This window comes from Engystomops pustulosus, chromosome 4 (genome assembly GCF_040894005.1).
Source record: "Engystomops pustulosus chromosome 4, aEngPut4.maternal, whole genome shotgun sequence".
Classification (NCBI taxonomy): Eukaryota; Metazoa; Chordata; class Amphibia; order Anura; family Leptodactylidae; genus Engystomops; species Engystomops pustulosus.
In genome coordinates this window covers 148,175,177-148,192,291 of record NC_092414.1, presented here as the reverse complement: position 1 = coordinate 148,192,291, position 17,115 = coordinate 148,175,177, and the positions used below count along the sequence as shown (strand labels likewise).

Below are 17,115 nucleotides of genomic sequence, written 5' to 3'. Positions count from 1 at the left end.
GTAAGTATCTTCTGCGCTGAACTAGCATATTGGGGCAGTAAAAGTAATAATTACATCATGCAGTAAACAAGGGGTACACAATCTTTTTCTTCATCTCCTCAGAAAGTTCAACCTATAGTCTATCATTGACTCTGTTGCCGGTGCCACGCTTTTACCCTTCCTTGTGGCTGATGCCACCAAACACCCCTGACCAGACTGTGGCTGTCAACGCCAACCAGAGACCCCCCCCCAAGCCAAACTCATGCCACTACCCCTCCCTCAAGCCAGACTGTGGCTCACACGGCCAAACAGCACCCAGCAGGAGACCTCTAGTCTCCTGTAAAGTTTATTTGTGCTTTAATGATGCTGTCTTACATTAGGTGACAAATGACATTTTATTTTTGGCATTCATCTGATGGACACACCCTTACCCCCTCTGCTTTAGGAATCGCGTTCTTGTGATGAGATGTTAATATGCTTCATCTATGTCATCTATCTGCTACATTTTTAGTGTATGTGTACAGCAAAAGTCATTTGTGAACATTTGTCAAATGCCAAAATAGTTTACATATAGCAAGCATATGTGACCTGTGACCATTAACACCATACATTTGTCCTCTGATTATTAGTAATGATTTAGTCACCCTTGTATTTCCAAAGTAGTTTTATGCATTACCAAGACTTGCTACTCTTGCTCTGGAAAATGTAAACTGGTATCAGTATTTGCCAAGTGTTATATACTGAGCAAATTCATGAGCGTCAAACACTGTAGTCACACAGGAGTTAACAGTGAGCAGACTACAGCTGAGACCTGCAAGAAGATTTTGCCTGGGGTTTAACTTTAAAAAATGTTGTGTCAATGTTTTAGAAAACAATACTGGAGTAAGGACGGTTGTAAAACCGTTGCAACGATGCTCAATTGGTACCAAGGGTGCCAAGAAAATATTCCCCACACCATGACACCACCACCACCAGCCTGAACCGTTGATACAAGGCAGGATGGATCCATGCTTTCATGTTGTTGACGCCAAATTCTGACCCTACCATCCGAATGTCGCAGCAGAAATCGAGACTCATCAGACCAGGCAACGTTTTTCCAATTTGCAAATTGTAGCCTCAGTTTCCTGTTCTTAGCTGAAAGGAGTGGCACCCGGTGTGGTCTTCTGCTGCTGTAGCCCATCTGCCTCAAAGTTCGACGTACTGTGCGTTCAGAGATGCTCTTCTGCCTACCTTGGTTGTAACGGGTGGCGATTTGAGTCACTGTTGCCTTTCTATCAGCTGGAACCAGTCTGCCCATTCTCCTCTGACCTCTGGCATCAACAAGGCATTTCCGCCCACAGAACTGCCGCTCACTGGATGTTTTTTCTTTTTCAGACCATTCTCTGTAAACCCTAGAGATGGTTGTGCGTGAAAATCCCAGTAGATCAGCAGTTTCTGAAATACTCAGACCAGCCCTTCTGGCACCAACAACCATGCCACGTTCAAAGGCACTCAAATCACCTTTCTTCCCCATACTGATGCTCGGTTTGAACTACAGGAGATTGTCTTGACCATGTCTACATGCCTAAATGCACTGAGTTGCCGCCATGTGATTGGCTGATTAGAAATTAAGTGTTAACCAGCAGTTGGACAGGTGTACCTAATAAAGTGGCCGGTGAGTGTATATTATGAATACATACAAGGGGCAGACACTGAAAGCAAAGAGCAAAAGTGTTTAAGGGCCCCATAATTTTTGCAGACACTCAAGACAAGTGAGGCACAACCTTGAACATGCACAAATTGCATAAACAGCACAAATGCAGTAAACACACATTGTACACACGTGTAGCTGACCCGCACAGCATGTGGATCAGACATCATGTGCACACCATAATGTAGTTGACCTTGGCCAAACTAAATATCCCCTTCTGGGTCAACAATCGAGTCTTGCTAACACCCTCAGCAATCCTATATTGTACCTAATAAGCCATAAGTCCATAAGATGTGAATGTTTTTGACATATCCGTCTGTTTGCAATAGAATTATATCACTTTCCACATCAGTTGGACCACTTTTATCAACATTTTTGACCATTTTTAAACATTGTTTGTTTCTGGAACAACAAAAGGGGCCTGACCTTCGTAAAAGGAGCATGGCCTTACTGGTGTCAAATTGTGGCATATCATCTGGCATAATCTAAGCCAACTAAGACTAGACAGTCTTGAAATATGCCAGATTTATCAGATGCTTTGATAATTCTGGCACAGCAGAAGACTGTGTGGTCTAACGTGACGCTGTCTGGTCTTAATTTGGGACACTTTTGATAAATCGACCCCATTGTTTTATCAATGTTTCTAGAAAATGAATGAAAATTTGAAACATTTTGGCAAATTTCACCTATGATTACCACACCTACCTCACCACTTGGCATTTTCTAATAGGGTCACCCTTATATTACTTATCCTGCTAAAATCTGTGTAAATCTGCTGCAGCTCAGTGGCAGAACTCTTGCTGCTTTTCATCAAATGGAGGAGGTGGGCAGAAGAATGTCTTTAGCATGACTTTCTCACCATTGCCAATCTAACCAATGCCAGATGGCAGCAAAAAAGGGGGTGTCCCAGGAAGTCCCGAATCCCTGCTGCTCACATACTAAATACTATATACCCTATTAGGGTTTTGTACTTGCCAGGTCTGTTCATTCTATCAACTAATATGGATTATAGAGTGTAACCTGCACAATTTAGTAATATTTGGCAATTAGAAACGGCACATGACCAAAAAAAAAACCATTGCTAGCGTATTTGTTGGATTCACCACTGATGTAGGAAGGAGCGTTTCAGACAATTGAACACCCACGTAGCTTTCCTACCATGGCGAAAATGATACCAGTATCCTTAGAATAGAAGTCTTAAAATTGTACATATTGATGCACTAACAAGAGACACAGTTATATGGGATAATTTATATAATATGCAATGTCATGCAGCCTTCCAATCTAACAATTTATGTACAGAATATAAAGGAATATGGGGCATGATGAAGGAATGTAGTGAAATGGCTTCCTTGGTATTTTTTTGATTTGGTTAATACAATACAATACAGTTCCCTCTTCCATACTATGCTGTGGCTGCCCATACATAGTAAATGGTCTACACTCTTTATGCTTTAGTGCACCTTTTGCTTGAAACTTGAAGCTGCCAAAATGTCCCTCGAGGAATGGACTGTTTTTAACCTGCTTTCCGGTAAGCTCTCCATCTAGTGCAGTAACCCTTTCGTCCTGAAGCCTAATGGGTAAATGTGGCACTTAAGTGAACATCAATTGGATTTGTCTTTTGCCAGCAGAGCAAATGCAGTAATGTAAGGTAATAAAAAATACATTTGTGGAAATGCTTTGTCACGGAGCAAAGTTTGGCTACAGCACATGCTTTTAGTTGTATTCCTTTTGTAGTCCATAGCAGGTACTTATATATGTATAGCACAGGCAGATTTCATTGGGTACTGTGCATGGGAACGCTACCTAATCTTTGAATTATCCTTCTTTCCTTTCATTCTTTCATTCATTCTTCAGCTTATTCTGAAGCTGCACTACATGGTATGACAGTTTCCTCCATAGCAATGTATAATGGACAGAAAGCTCCCATTATAAGTTGTGTAATAAAAGAAATAAGGTTTCCCTTACTATCAGTTGTCTGCAATGTACTGTAAGTAAGCAGAGGTATGATGTCAGAGTGGCTGCAGGGGAGCACTATAGTGTTCCCCTGCAGTATAGTAGTCCTATATAGTGTTTCTATGTTCATATGATACAATTACTGCCATTTATGATATTAATTCATTATAAAAATTTACCCCGTCATCTGATTTCTCTCTCTCCTTATTATATCTTTGCTCACACAATAATTAAGATTGTATATATTCCCATTCTTTAAAGAAAGGATAGAATGGAGAAGAGGATAGAAGACCGGATTTTCTTTTTTGGATACAATGTCATATTACAAAATTACTTAAAACACATAAACAGAAACTACATATAACTAACTGTGTATGCGGCATTATATTCCCTCCATGGTTACATATTTTCATGGCTGTAATCCGGCAGTATCTAGGCCTTTAGTAGGACAAACCATAGCTATTATCCTATCATTGTAATCCCCTCTGCTCAGTGATAATAAGATGACTGTTGACCCTGTCCCAGTTTTCACAGCAGAAGCAGTTACATCATTTAATATACACACGTGCACTTGTTTCCAAATTGTGTGTACAGAAAACCACTATGCACAAGTACCTACGTTTTTTATTTTTTTTTCGAATTCTTTATTTTAAACATTTTCAAAATATATGCTGTACAGTCACTAACACAATCCATATGTATAAACACTTACAAACCCCCCCCTCCCACCCCATACCGTCCAAAGAGAAATACAGTCGCCTTTCATAGATAATATTACTAATCCCTATTCTTCTCCTTTACAGAACTACCCACATGGTCTAGAAACTTCCTAAACACAACAACATAAAAAGACATACAAAAAAAAAAGTACCTATGTTTTATGATAGATTTATTAAATAGCTTTAATATTTAGCATTTAGAAAATGTAATGGTGGACGATAAACTGGGCACGTAGTTTATAGCACCTACTGTATGAGTTTAGTTTTCTATTCCTATTGTTGCAACATTACCATTATCCCATTCCTGTCATCAGGATATCCTATTTTCATCTAATGACAGCCGTTTTAATACCATTTACCAATTTGCTATTACGGTATATATAACATTGATAATTACACTAGCTGTATATTTGGCTCCCTGCCAGCAAACTGGATCGAGTCAAGGGGGCGTGTGTTACAGGTCTGTCCCAATTACGTCATCATTATTGCCTCACTGTTCTCCCATCTGAACGACTTTGTTACTAGGGTTTAGATATGTTTCAGATAGTTATAGACCATCTGACCACATCACTATGAAAACTGCAAATGATTCACAAAAAAATTAAATTTTTATTTAATTTTCTTTTTAAAGAACAGTTCAAAAGAAGCCCTCATATCCCGTGCACTAGCATGTTTAAAATAACAGCTATCTAGCTGTTTTTATGGATTGAGCACATTGTAACCTCATAGCTACTAATACAGTTCATTGAGGGGTAGCTTTATTATTAGACATCTCACACACCAGCGTCTCTTCTGTGCGGTACTCAAGTAGAGTAATAAGTAACTTTATTTGCCACATTTATTGTGTATGTTTTTTTTTTTTCAATAAAATTCATAGATTTTATGTGAAATAGACCTTTTTTGCATATAGGTGGATCCATACCACACGGTTGTTGACTTATTTTTGGAGGGATGATGTATCATAATCATATATCCGCTACTATACAAATTTAGTACTGAACTGAAATTTTTATTTATTTTTTTTTTTTACCTTTAGGTCCCTGAAGTCATGGCTATCAGGTTAAGCCCCCCCATCTTATTCAGGCAAATAATCTAGAACGCGTTCTTTATTGGTCTGCAAGGTGAGTGTATAAAAATGGATAATTTTACATTTTGTGGAAATGATTATTAATGGTTTTTACTCTTGCGTGGATTGCTGTACATTTGTACTATATTCTTGTGAAAGAGAATCGGAATGCTGTTTATTTTAACGTGTGACCCTCCTGGCCTCTTAAAGAGCTGATTGTCAGAGCAGTCTTGTAGGGTTTTGTGGACTGGCACCAGTTTACCAAAAACTGAAAAGAAATTGCAAGCCTATTCATGTACTTGACTGGACTAGTATAATAGATATGTATGAAAAGCACAGCGTGAAAGACTCCGAGCAAGTAGTCACGTGGTAGGCCTCGTACAATGAATTGGCATATTTTGGGTGTTTCTTTTCATACTTTTTGTAAATGGAAACTTGTTGTGGACATAAGTACATACTTTACCCTAGAGAAACCTATATCACATTTAATGAAATGAAGAACATGAAGTCAGTTGTTGATGGCCTGGTTTTAGACAAACTACCCTGCATTTTACTATATGTAGAATTGAGGTAATTTTGTTTATTTTGACTTTTGCTACCAGAATTATATCTGCACACTATAAGTGAAAAGCATTAGGTATTCTTGAATTTACTTTCCCCTTTACTGGGCTAAAGTACAGTATATATTAAAAAAAGCAGTTTCTATTGCCTAGTATACAGGCGGCTACATAACATGGAGCAAATCTATGTGTGTGTACCTGTGCTATTTCATCCTTGAAAACATGTAGGTGGGAACTTAAACTGAATGGTATACTATGGAACTAAATGCAAATACAGTAAACATTTCCAAAGATATCAAAATAAGTTACTGTGACTGCAAAGCCCAGAATTAAAGAGGTCCAAAATTGAAGAAATCTGTTCCACTAGAGATGTCTTTGCATGTATATGAACGTGTGTCTTTTCCTCCATTGATAGCTGAGCCTTTCCCTGTTTTTGGTGTGCTGTCCTCACTGACAGACACAGGAAGAGGGGAAGGGGAGGGAGTATGATGACTCATAATCTCATACTGCAGCTCCTCCTATTCAGCAGAGCTCAGACATGTAAACAAAGAAGTACAAAAGTCTGCACAAAGTACAGAAGTAAGTAGCAAGACTGTTGAATCCCCCGATGAACATTCAGGAATTATCCACAAGGCAGTAAAGGCACAAGGGCAATTTGAGTAAAAGAGTGGCCAACCCCATTAGTTGTCAGTCAACATCTAAGGCTATATTCACACTGCCGTTGCCCGCCCGTACCGTACCGTAGCGGGCAACGGCAGTGTACGGGGAGAGGAGGAGGAGGTGAGCGCAGCTCACCCCCGCCCCTCTCCATAGCAACCTATAGCGCACGGCCCCGTATTACGGGAAAAGATAGGACATGTCCTATCTTTTTCCCGGGTACGGAACGGTACGGTGCCGCACGTGTGCTGCACCGTACCGCTCCCGTAGGGTGCCGTGCGCTCATAGGAGTGTATGGGGGACGTATATCGGCCGTATATACGTCGGCCGTATATACGTCCCCCATACGTTCGTGTGAATGTAGCCTAAGAGTGTTCATATTGTTTTATATTAACATTACCAGGACATAATAAATAATGTGCCAAGCTTCTACCTCAAATGAAGATGCGGTGTCCTTGTGAAAGGTATATAACCAACAGCTCTTTCTGGTGCTCCAAATAAACTATAAAAGAGCTTGCAACCTGTCTCCTTTTTCTTTCTATACTGGTCCTATTGGTAACCGTGCACACTGCTTCAAGAAAACCTACTGCAGCTATCCAGCAGCTCTGGCTCAATTTTTGGCTCCTTTCGTGGACTAAAAGAAAAACTGATCCATAGTGCAAATCACCAATGACTAAGGAAGTGCTTTTAAAAGTATTTATTATACTCACAAACAGAGATAAAAAAGCGGTTTGTATAAAATCATTTCTTATCCAAGCCAGCCGACATTCACACCCACCAGCACAACCTTCACCTTGATCGTTACTGATCGCATGCATTTCTGGCTGAGCCCGCCCCCTGACACACCCCAAACTTTGAATCCAGATCATAATATTTTCTTTTTTTTGAAAGTATTGTATTGGTATCGAGTATCGTGATATTTTCCCAGGGATCGGTTTCACACTCAACATTCTGGTATTGATGCAACCCTTGTCCCAAGCCAAACTTTCTTTACAGGGGAAGATTTGTTTTTAAGTCTTATTTTACAAACCTTTTACCCTCTTATGAAACTAGAAATTATTTGTATCAATAATTTTTCAGATGAGGAGGGTTTTACGGTCTTAGATGAGTCAGTGGACTCACGTCGGGATCATCTTGTATCTGTATTTGATGCTAACCTGTACTCACTATAACTGAATGTTACCCACTTTAATCATTTCAGACCATGTGTTGCTCTAAGACTAATAAAAATAAGTACAAGCTGCATTATGAATGGACTTAATCAGCCCCAAAAGTCATTCATTGCCGCCATGACTGATGGTATCAAGGGACCACATATTATTCTGGTAGAATGTGAACAGCTGCTCTCCACTCTTTAATGTCAATGCGCTTTACACAGCCACCAAGTGATTGGATGTATAATCTGATGAACTTTACCATCAAGTAGCTCAGTGTGCCACTAAGAATATTGATTATAATTTAAGGAAAATAGTTAAAATTATGTACACATACAGGAATATGGTCAAATTAGGCCTATATAATAAAAATTTCCTCATCCAAAATTTTTAATTCAAAGAGAATCTTTCACCATCTTCACCAACTCTGCCCCTTTGGTGTGGATAGGTGGATCTCTCCTCGGACCAGATTACGCCATTAGTTTGATACTCCATGAGATTCTAATGTGAATTGACCCATAGGATTGACATTTTATAGCAGTGAGTCTACACATGCTGTGATATAACCTGGACGATTTATAGGTACCATATGCATACAATTGCAGTTGTAAACTAACTGATCTGTAAAATAATATATAACGTATGCAAATATGTATGTATATAATGTATTATTTGTGTGGGGGTAAAAAATGCATTATTGTCCACACTGAGCACCAATTTTTGTTAAGACAATTAATAATTTTAGGATTGATATTCCATGGAATCCTAATGTGAACTATGCCGTAGTATTAATATCCAATGGAATTCTAATGTGAACTAAGATATAGTATTGACTTTTACAGCAGCAAATTTACATCATGTCTGGATACTGCAATATAACCTGGAGATTTTATAGGTTTAACATGGAGTAAACTAACTGAAATTTAAAAAAAAAACATTGTAAAACATGCCAGATGGAGGTAAGCACTTTGATATACCTCTGCATCTGTACTTCTGTTGTTTCTGGGATCTTTTATGATTTATATTTGCCATGATCGTGACTATCATCAATATAGGTTTTATATTGATTGGTTAGAGCAGTGTGCACAGCCTGATTACAGGTCTTCAAGCAGCTACAGACTAGACTAGAGGGAGTTGTTTTATAAGTTGTTTCATGGCAGACATCACATGATAAAGAGCGCAGTTACACTTAAGAAACATAGGTGATAGGATTTTACCTGTACCCTATACCTGTGCTGGATATGTTTTATGGATTGGCATTTTTCAAGTAAAGTCGGAAGACAAAAGATTTTAAATAACTGCAGAGTTTTAGTGCTGGATCAATCTATTATTTTCATTTATGAGTGGTGCGATTAGAATTTTCTCTTTAGCTTCCAGCATTCCTGAGTGATCTCTGCCGTTCATTTTGGCACCCATTATGCTAATTCTGCTCTATACTGTTAGGAGGGCAGTTGTGAGCTGGAGCAAACAGTCTGGCACCACCCATCTAACATTAAGAAGCCAAAGTGACATATTGATCGTCAACTACCCAGACTGATTGTTCGGACCTGAGAAAAAATTCTAGCGGGGTCGGTTACCTTAAAGGAAATCTACAGTCTGGAAACTACTTTTTTCAGTAGTTCCGGAGGAAGATGTCCACAGATGAGGCACACATGGGCTATCTTTTATCATATCTGAGCTAGCTGCTTATCGTGTAAAAAATTTATTGTGTTTTTATGCAAATTACGTTCAGAGGCTACTCAGGGTGTGGAGTAGCCTCTGGTAAATCCGGAGCCTAAGGCTACTCCATGACCAGGGTAGCATCTGCAATACCGCCCCCTGCCCGTCCATGCTGCCTGTTAACATGGCGGCACAAGTGCCAGGGACCGGGATCATGCGCAGAAGCCAGGGACCAGGAGCATACACAGAAGCTCCCTCTGGTCCACAACTCTAGCTAAAGCCACTGCACTTGGGTGCATTGCAGATGCTACTACTCCTACTCTACTCTCTGGGAAGCCTCTGAAGGTAATTTGCTTAAAAACACAATAAAATTTATTACACGATAGGCGGCTAGATCAGAAATAATAAAAGATGTCCACAGATGAGAAACACATGGGCTCTCTAACTCTGGAACTACTTAAAAAAGTAGTTTCCAGAGGGTAGATTTCCTTTAAAAGGAATCTGCCTTTTCTATATTTATAATCTGTTTAATCTATTATACCTATCCATTAGACCATATCCAAAATATTCCCAGTTTATTCTCTATGCTAATAAGAAAGTTGGTGCACCTGGAGTATTGATATTCCGATCAAAATCACTTCCTTCTTATTCCAGGGTGGCCCAATGCTTCTTACAAGACAAATCTTCTTTTTATCTGATGGAGCAATTTGGAAAAGCAGAGGTCCTGGGGTCTGTGGTCACATAGTGCTCCAACTGCCTTATTAGCATATGCTTTAAACTGGGAATTTCACAGATATTATATAATGGCCAAAAATAGTAATGGTAGTTTACTCTACAACATGCTGCAAACAGATTAAATTGCTTCGGTAGGTGGTAGACACTCATTAACACTATTACCATTATACATTCTCAACTATGCATTAACATATGATGCCCATCTTCATGTGACATTTAGGCAGTTGCTTTGTAGAAAGGCTAAACTGAAATAGTTTAATTGATCAATAATTGGAGAAGATTGATGTTATCCATTTGTATAGTGCATATCAAACACATTTATGAACGTTTTTATTTGGTTGCTTTGACCAATTATTTCTACATTATACAGTCAATTAAATGCACAAAGCAGAGGTTTTATTTTTGTTAGATTCTTAATTATAATTGATGATCTTGTCATCTGGCTTGTAAAAGCTAAATCAGTCTTGACAACTCGCTGATGCAGTAGTAGAAGGAATCCACTATAGACCCCAACAACACAGCCACTTCACATATTTTGCATTTTTGGATTTTGTTGTAGGTGTTTTTAATTTTTGAAAGCCTTTATATTGTTCAAATCTTGCTTGTACAATGAGAGTTGACTATGTGAATCAAATTTCCCCTTTGTTATAATAATAAAAACAATATAAAATCCTTGACTTGTGCCACCTTGTCAAGTTCTCAGTTATATAATCAATATAAAGGCCATTACAGTACATCTGCCTCTGGCAGACATTTAGAGATCAGATTGAATGACCGTCTTATATAGACTATCGGCTGTCATAGTAACCCATTGTCGCCCCCTAATGGTAGCAGCGCCCATGCATAGCTTTGCCGCATGCATTTGCCAGCACAGACTTCGGGTGTTACTGATGGGTGTTTGCTGCAATATGCATCAAATACCCACCCAAGCTATCCAACCGCCCCCGACACGTGCCGTTCTATTACGGCATGGGAAGTGAAGGGGTGAAGCACGATCGGCGTGTGCAAGGTGTGCCAGATTAATGAAGACCATTGTGTTTTTACAGCTTTCACTGTGTGGCCAAAATCGCGCCCCCACTCTTTATTCTTTGGGTCACTATGATCACGGAAGCACCAAATTCATTTAAAAAACTGTTGTCTTTGTAAAAAAAAAAATTGCCATGCCATGTTACATATTTAAATTTCATTACTTCTGGTGTTTGTGTGCCCTGGTTGAGGTTTAATTCTAGTTTCAATTCAACCTTGACCTTATTCCATACTTGACTTGCCTTAAATGTCCATTAGGTTTATAATACCTTATATACTCGAGTATAAGCCTAGTTTTTCAGCACAAAATTTGTGCTAAAAAACCCTAACTCGGCTTATACTCGAGTCAACTAAAAACATAAAGACAAAACTCACCTTTCTGACGTCACCCATAGGTCCTCTTCTGTCTGAGACAGTCTGAGACAGAAGAGGACCTATGGGGGACGTCGGAAAGATGAGTACAGTGTTATTTTTTTTCCTTCTACAGGGGCTGGGTAGGCTGTATGCTACAGGGGTTGGGTAGGCTGTATGCTACAGGGGCTGGCAGACTATATACTGGGTGGCTGTAACCAATGCATTTCCCACCCTCGGCTTATACTCGAGTCAATAGGTTTTCCCAGTTTTTTGTGTTGAAATTAGGGGTCTCGGCTTATACTCGGGTCGGCTTATACTCGAGTACATACGGTAATGGAAAAACTTCTGAAATCCCACCAGACCAGATCCTAGAGTGTGTAGCTGCGCAGCAGGAGTAGATAAAGGTGCACCCATTAATCATCTAATTCCTCAAGGACTCCACTATAGAAACTCAAAATGAAGAGTCTGTGTCCATTCCTGCACCGCTATTACATTAGTACGTCTTCCTTAATACAGCCATTAACAGGCCACTAGCATTGAATTGTTAACCATGTAACATAAAACAGGCCATATTTATGTTTCCTCCAAAAGAATATTTGGAAAACTCAAACTCCATCTACCCCGGTCATCTTCATAAAATGGGGTAGGCGACATAGAATGCATTTAGAAGTATACTTGTTTAAGCTTCTTTCTTGTGCTTAAAAGTCCCAAAGCTGCTACCAGACTAGAATTAGAATGTATGTAAAAACTGGAGAGCCCTTCCTCATAGGAAGACATTGGATTATAAGAGGATCATTGGTATGCCAGTACATTATTGAATCTCTGAGATCTTCTAGGACTGTTGTTGGAATGTATTCTACATATTCCAGGAATTATTGTCTAGGGCCATCAGATAAGTAGTTTGCTTTCTGAGAGAATAAGGCTTTCCTTGTGTGTATAGGAGTTATTGGCGTTGTTTAATGTTTATAATGATACAATGTGTTCTGTATACGTCTGACTTCTATCTTTTGCCCAAACCCGTTTCAGCATCTTTTCTAATACAGTGTTTCTGGTGTATGACTTTGTTGGTTTTTCACTGTAGTGTTGAGATCAATCATCGCACACATGATTGGACTACATTTGTTACCGTCAGCTATAGTCTGCTGCTGGTTAATGCTGAGTAGTCACATTACTGGTTTACGGAGCAATATTCTGATTTGTGTTTTGTGTCAGCTGAATGGAATCCTTTGGGTTCTAGTAAGCTTCTCTTGAGCATATACATTACTTCTTATATGTAGTAGGCATTAGTGATCTATTAAGACCTATATAAAATATTTTCATTTTTCAGTGGATGGATACATCTACTTCTAGGCACTGCTATTTTTTCCTTTTTTTCTACATACCATTTTTTTTTCAACATTTGTTAAGTCAAGTTGCATAACAATACCTTTTTACAAGAAGTATTTATGTAGATTTCTTCTAGGATTCTTCTAGAATATAAATTTACCTTTTTTTTTTTTTTTTTTTTTTACAAGTAATAGACACACAAATCCCGATCTTGTCTACAATAAGGCACTGCGTAGACAAGAGATGGTTTGTAAATGGCACTTCTCTTTATTCCTTTATCATAACATATTTATAGATGATATATTCCGCAAGGGTCAACATTTTTGTGTTCAGCTGGGCATCTGGAACACATGATGTCGCGGGAAAGGGTGGAGCCTCTCGGACAAGGGACTGTACCTACTACGTTATGGGGCTGTGTATGTAAAAATATAATTATTAATGTAATTTATTCATATTATAAAAAGGAAAAATATTATCTTTATTATTTTTTACAATTTGTAAAGTAATGGCTACTGACAGAGCTGATGTAGGCCTGACAAGACCCAGCAGCTGTCATGTCACAACCACTTCCTCTATTCACTGCATAGTGCTCATCGAAAGCTATGGTGCCTGAAAAGGAGAAGCCAGAAGTGGTAATACAAGGCTTCTAACTTCCCCATTGGGTTCCCAGCTGTCTCCAACAGTCTGGGACCTGACTTGTTCATGGTAGATTGCAAGATGTCTACTCATGTGAAATACATACACGTACAAAATATACATGTGCAATGGGGCCAAATTGAATGGCTTCATGCTATGTACATGTGCATTGCACGGTCACAAACAGGTAAAAGTTATAGAAATATACCACCATAGGAATATTGCAACATACCGAATAAAATTTATTAAACAACTACCGTATATACAAACTAAAAGAAATCTGAACAAACAATATCAAAAACTGACATCAAAACAATTAATACATCTATTTGTGGCAATATTTATTGTACAGGCGGTCCCCTACTTAAGGACACCCAATTTACAGACGATCCATAGTTAAAGACAGACCCCTCTGCCCACTGTGACCTCTGGTGATGCTCTCTGGATGCTTTACTTTAGTCCCAGACTGCAATGATCAGCTGTAAGGTGTCTGTAATGAAGCTTTATTAATAACCTTTAGTCCCATTACAGCAAAAAAATGTGAAACTCCAATTGTCACTGGGACAAAAAAAAAAAATAGTCTAAAACTACAATTATAAAATATACACTTTTCGTGTTACATACAAATTCAACTTAAGAACAGACCTATGGACCCTATCTTGTACGTAACCCGGGGACTGCCTGTATTCACAAAGTGAAGTCATTCATGCGCAACAGTGGTTCTTACTCCTCCCCTCCGGTCTAGTAAGGTAATTTCTGTGCTGTTACTATTGGTTATAATCTGTAAAATACCCAGCACCTGCTGACTGTATTGCAGGCTCACCTCATGCATCAGCATAATTTTTGGATTGCACACTGCCTGATACGTATGTAGATTGGGCTGGGCTTTAAAGGGAACCTGTCACCAGGTTTCACCCCAATAAACTACTAGTCTGCTCTATGAAATATACTTTCTAGAATTCCCTCTTTTAATATGAAATCTCTCCTGCTTACCTATAAAAATGTTCTCCTAAAGTCAGGAAAATATGACTCCTCTCATTCCATATTCAAATTAGATGAGTTAAGTTTAGTGATTGCCGGGATGGTGTCACTTCAGAAGCCCCCATCTTCTTTTTACAGCAGCTAGAGACCTGCTTTTTGTGTTATATTAATGATAAGAATGTCATCTTTTATATCACACCAAGCTTATGGTTCTGGGAGCTACAGAACTGGACATACAGGGGGTTAAAAATAGGCAGGAATTGGATCTTTATCTGAACTTCCATTTCCAACTATGTCTTTAGCTGTTTGTATCTCTGGCTCTGTTGATCACAAAAACAAAAGCCTGATATGATCTGACAGATTATTATTACACAAAAACCACATTTATAGGTACTATGGAACCAAAGAAAGGGGCTTATGAAATGAAACTACCTGACACTAAACTTGGCTGTGAAATGGGGTGAGAAGAGTCATATTAGCCTGACTTTGGGATAGCTTTTTTATAGGTAAACGGGTGAGATTTCAAGAGGGAATTCTAGAAAAGATGTTTCATACCCAACCTGAGGGAGGGAGTAGTATTCAGTCAACTCCATATAAGATTTGAATTGGACATAAAATAATAGTCTAACCCTCCGTGTATGATTCAAGCTTTCTGTGCAGGAAAACAGCAGGTAACGTGTGCTATTTATATGATCACGCTACTTGTGTTGCATAGCAATTTAAAGTGGACCTTTTGTTTGTCTGCAAAGGACTTTGTTTTTTCTTTTTTACCTTTCCTCCTGTTTATTTCAATGGAAAGCAGAGACTCTTCCTATAAAAAGAGGGAATAAAAGCATGCCCCGTGTTGCCAAGGTTTCAGACATAAAATTACTACTATACTATGCACTCACCGGCCACTTTATTAGGTACACCTGTCCAACTGCTCGTTAACACTTAATTTCTAATCAGCCAATCACATGGCGGCAACTCAGTGCATTTAGGCATGTAGACATGGTCAAGACAATCTCCTGCAGTTCAAACCGAGCATCAGTATGGGGAAGAAAGGTGATTTGACTGCCTTTGAACGTGGTATGGTTGTTGGTGCCAGAAGGGCTGGTCTGAGTATTTCAGAAACTGCTGATCTACTGGGATTTTCACGCACAACCATCTCTAGGGTTTACAGAGAATGGTCCGAAAAAGAAAAAACATCCAGTGAGCGGCAGTTCTGTGGGCGGAAATGCCTTGTTGATGCCAGAGGTCAGAGGAGAATGGGCAGACTGGTTCGAGCTGATAGAAAGGCAACAGTGACTCAAATCGCCACCCGTTACAACCAAGGTAGGCAGAAGAGCATCTCTGAACGCACAGTACATCAAACTTTGAGGCAGATGGGCTACAGCAGCAGAAGACCACACCGGGTGCCACTCCTTTCAGCTAAGAACAGGAAACTGAGGCTACAATTTGCACAAGCTCATCGAAATTGGACAGTAGAAGATTGGAAAAACGTTGCCTGGTCTGATGAGTCTCGATTTCTGCTGTGACATTCGGTTGGTAGGATCAGAATTTGGCGTCAACAACATGAAAGCATGGATACATCCTGCCTTGTATCAACGGTTCAGGCTGGTGGTGGTGGTGTCATGGTGTGGGGAATATTTTCTTGGGCCCCTTGGTACCAATTGAGCATCATTGCAACGCCACAGCCTACCTGAGTATTGTTGCTGACCATGTCCATCCCTTTATGACCACAATGTACCCAACATCTGATGGCTACTTTCAGCAGGATAATGCGCCATGTCATAAAGCTGGAATAATCTCAGACTGGTTTCTTGAACATGACAATGAGTTCACTGTACTCAAATGGCCTCCACAGTCACCAGATCTCAATCCAATAGAGCATCTTTGGGATGTGGTGGAACGGGAGATTCGCATCATGGATGTGCAGCCGACAAATCTGCGGCAACTGTGTGATGCCATCATGTCAATATGGACCAAAATCTCTGAGGAATGCTTCCAGCACCTTGTTGAATCTATGCCATGAAGAATTGAGGCAGTTCTGAAGGCAAAAGGGGGTCCAACCCGTTACTAGCATGGTGTACCTAATAAAGTGGCCGGTGAGTGTACTATACTATACTATACTGTGGAGGGTAGTGTTAATACATGTGCAGAACTGTAGCAGAAACCACTGAGGCTCAGCCTCCACTTTTTGCCAATGTTACAAGGTGGATGATCACTATTGTCTCACTGATGTTTGTTGATTTTTATTCTTAATTTAAAAACCTCTTCAAGACAAAGAGGTTTCTGCATCTGTCTTTCACTCCACTATTTTCACAACCCTTATGTTTTTGATTTTTCCATATACAAAACTACATGAGGGCTTGTTACTTACAATACAAATTGTACTTTTTGTAGTACCATTTAATATTCTTTCCAATGTAATGGGCCGCTGGAAAAAAAAATTCCGAATGGAGTGAAATTGGCAAAACGCAGTTGCACCATATTCTAATGGGCTTTGGTATTATGGCTTTCAATGTGTGGTCAAGATACCACCTCTCCTTTATTCTTTGGATCAGTAGAATCTTTTTGATCAATTTTTATTGGCGGCAAAATGCAGAAAACATACAGATATTTGGGGCGCCGTTTT

General features: G+C 39.3%; 1 protein-coding gene across 2 annotated transcripts in view; it reads left to right on the top strand.

Annotated features, from left to right (window-relative positions):
* Positions 1-17,115, top strand: part of OTUD7A (OTU deubiquitinase 7A) — a 133,152-nt gene that overhangs the window by 42,265 nt on the left and 73,772 nt on the right. For both annotated transcript variants that reach the window (XM_072148030.1, XM_072148029.1), the window contains one exon: positions 5,381-5,465. The gene's annotated coding sequence lies outside the window, so the exon portion shown is untranslated. The remainder of the gene's footprint in view (positions 1-5,380; positions 5,466-17,115) is intronic.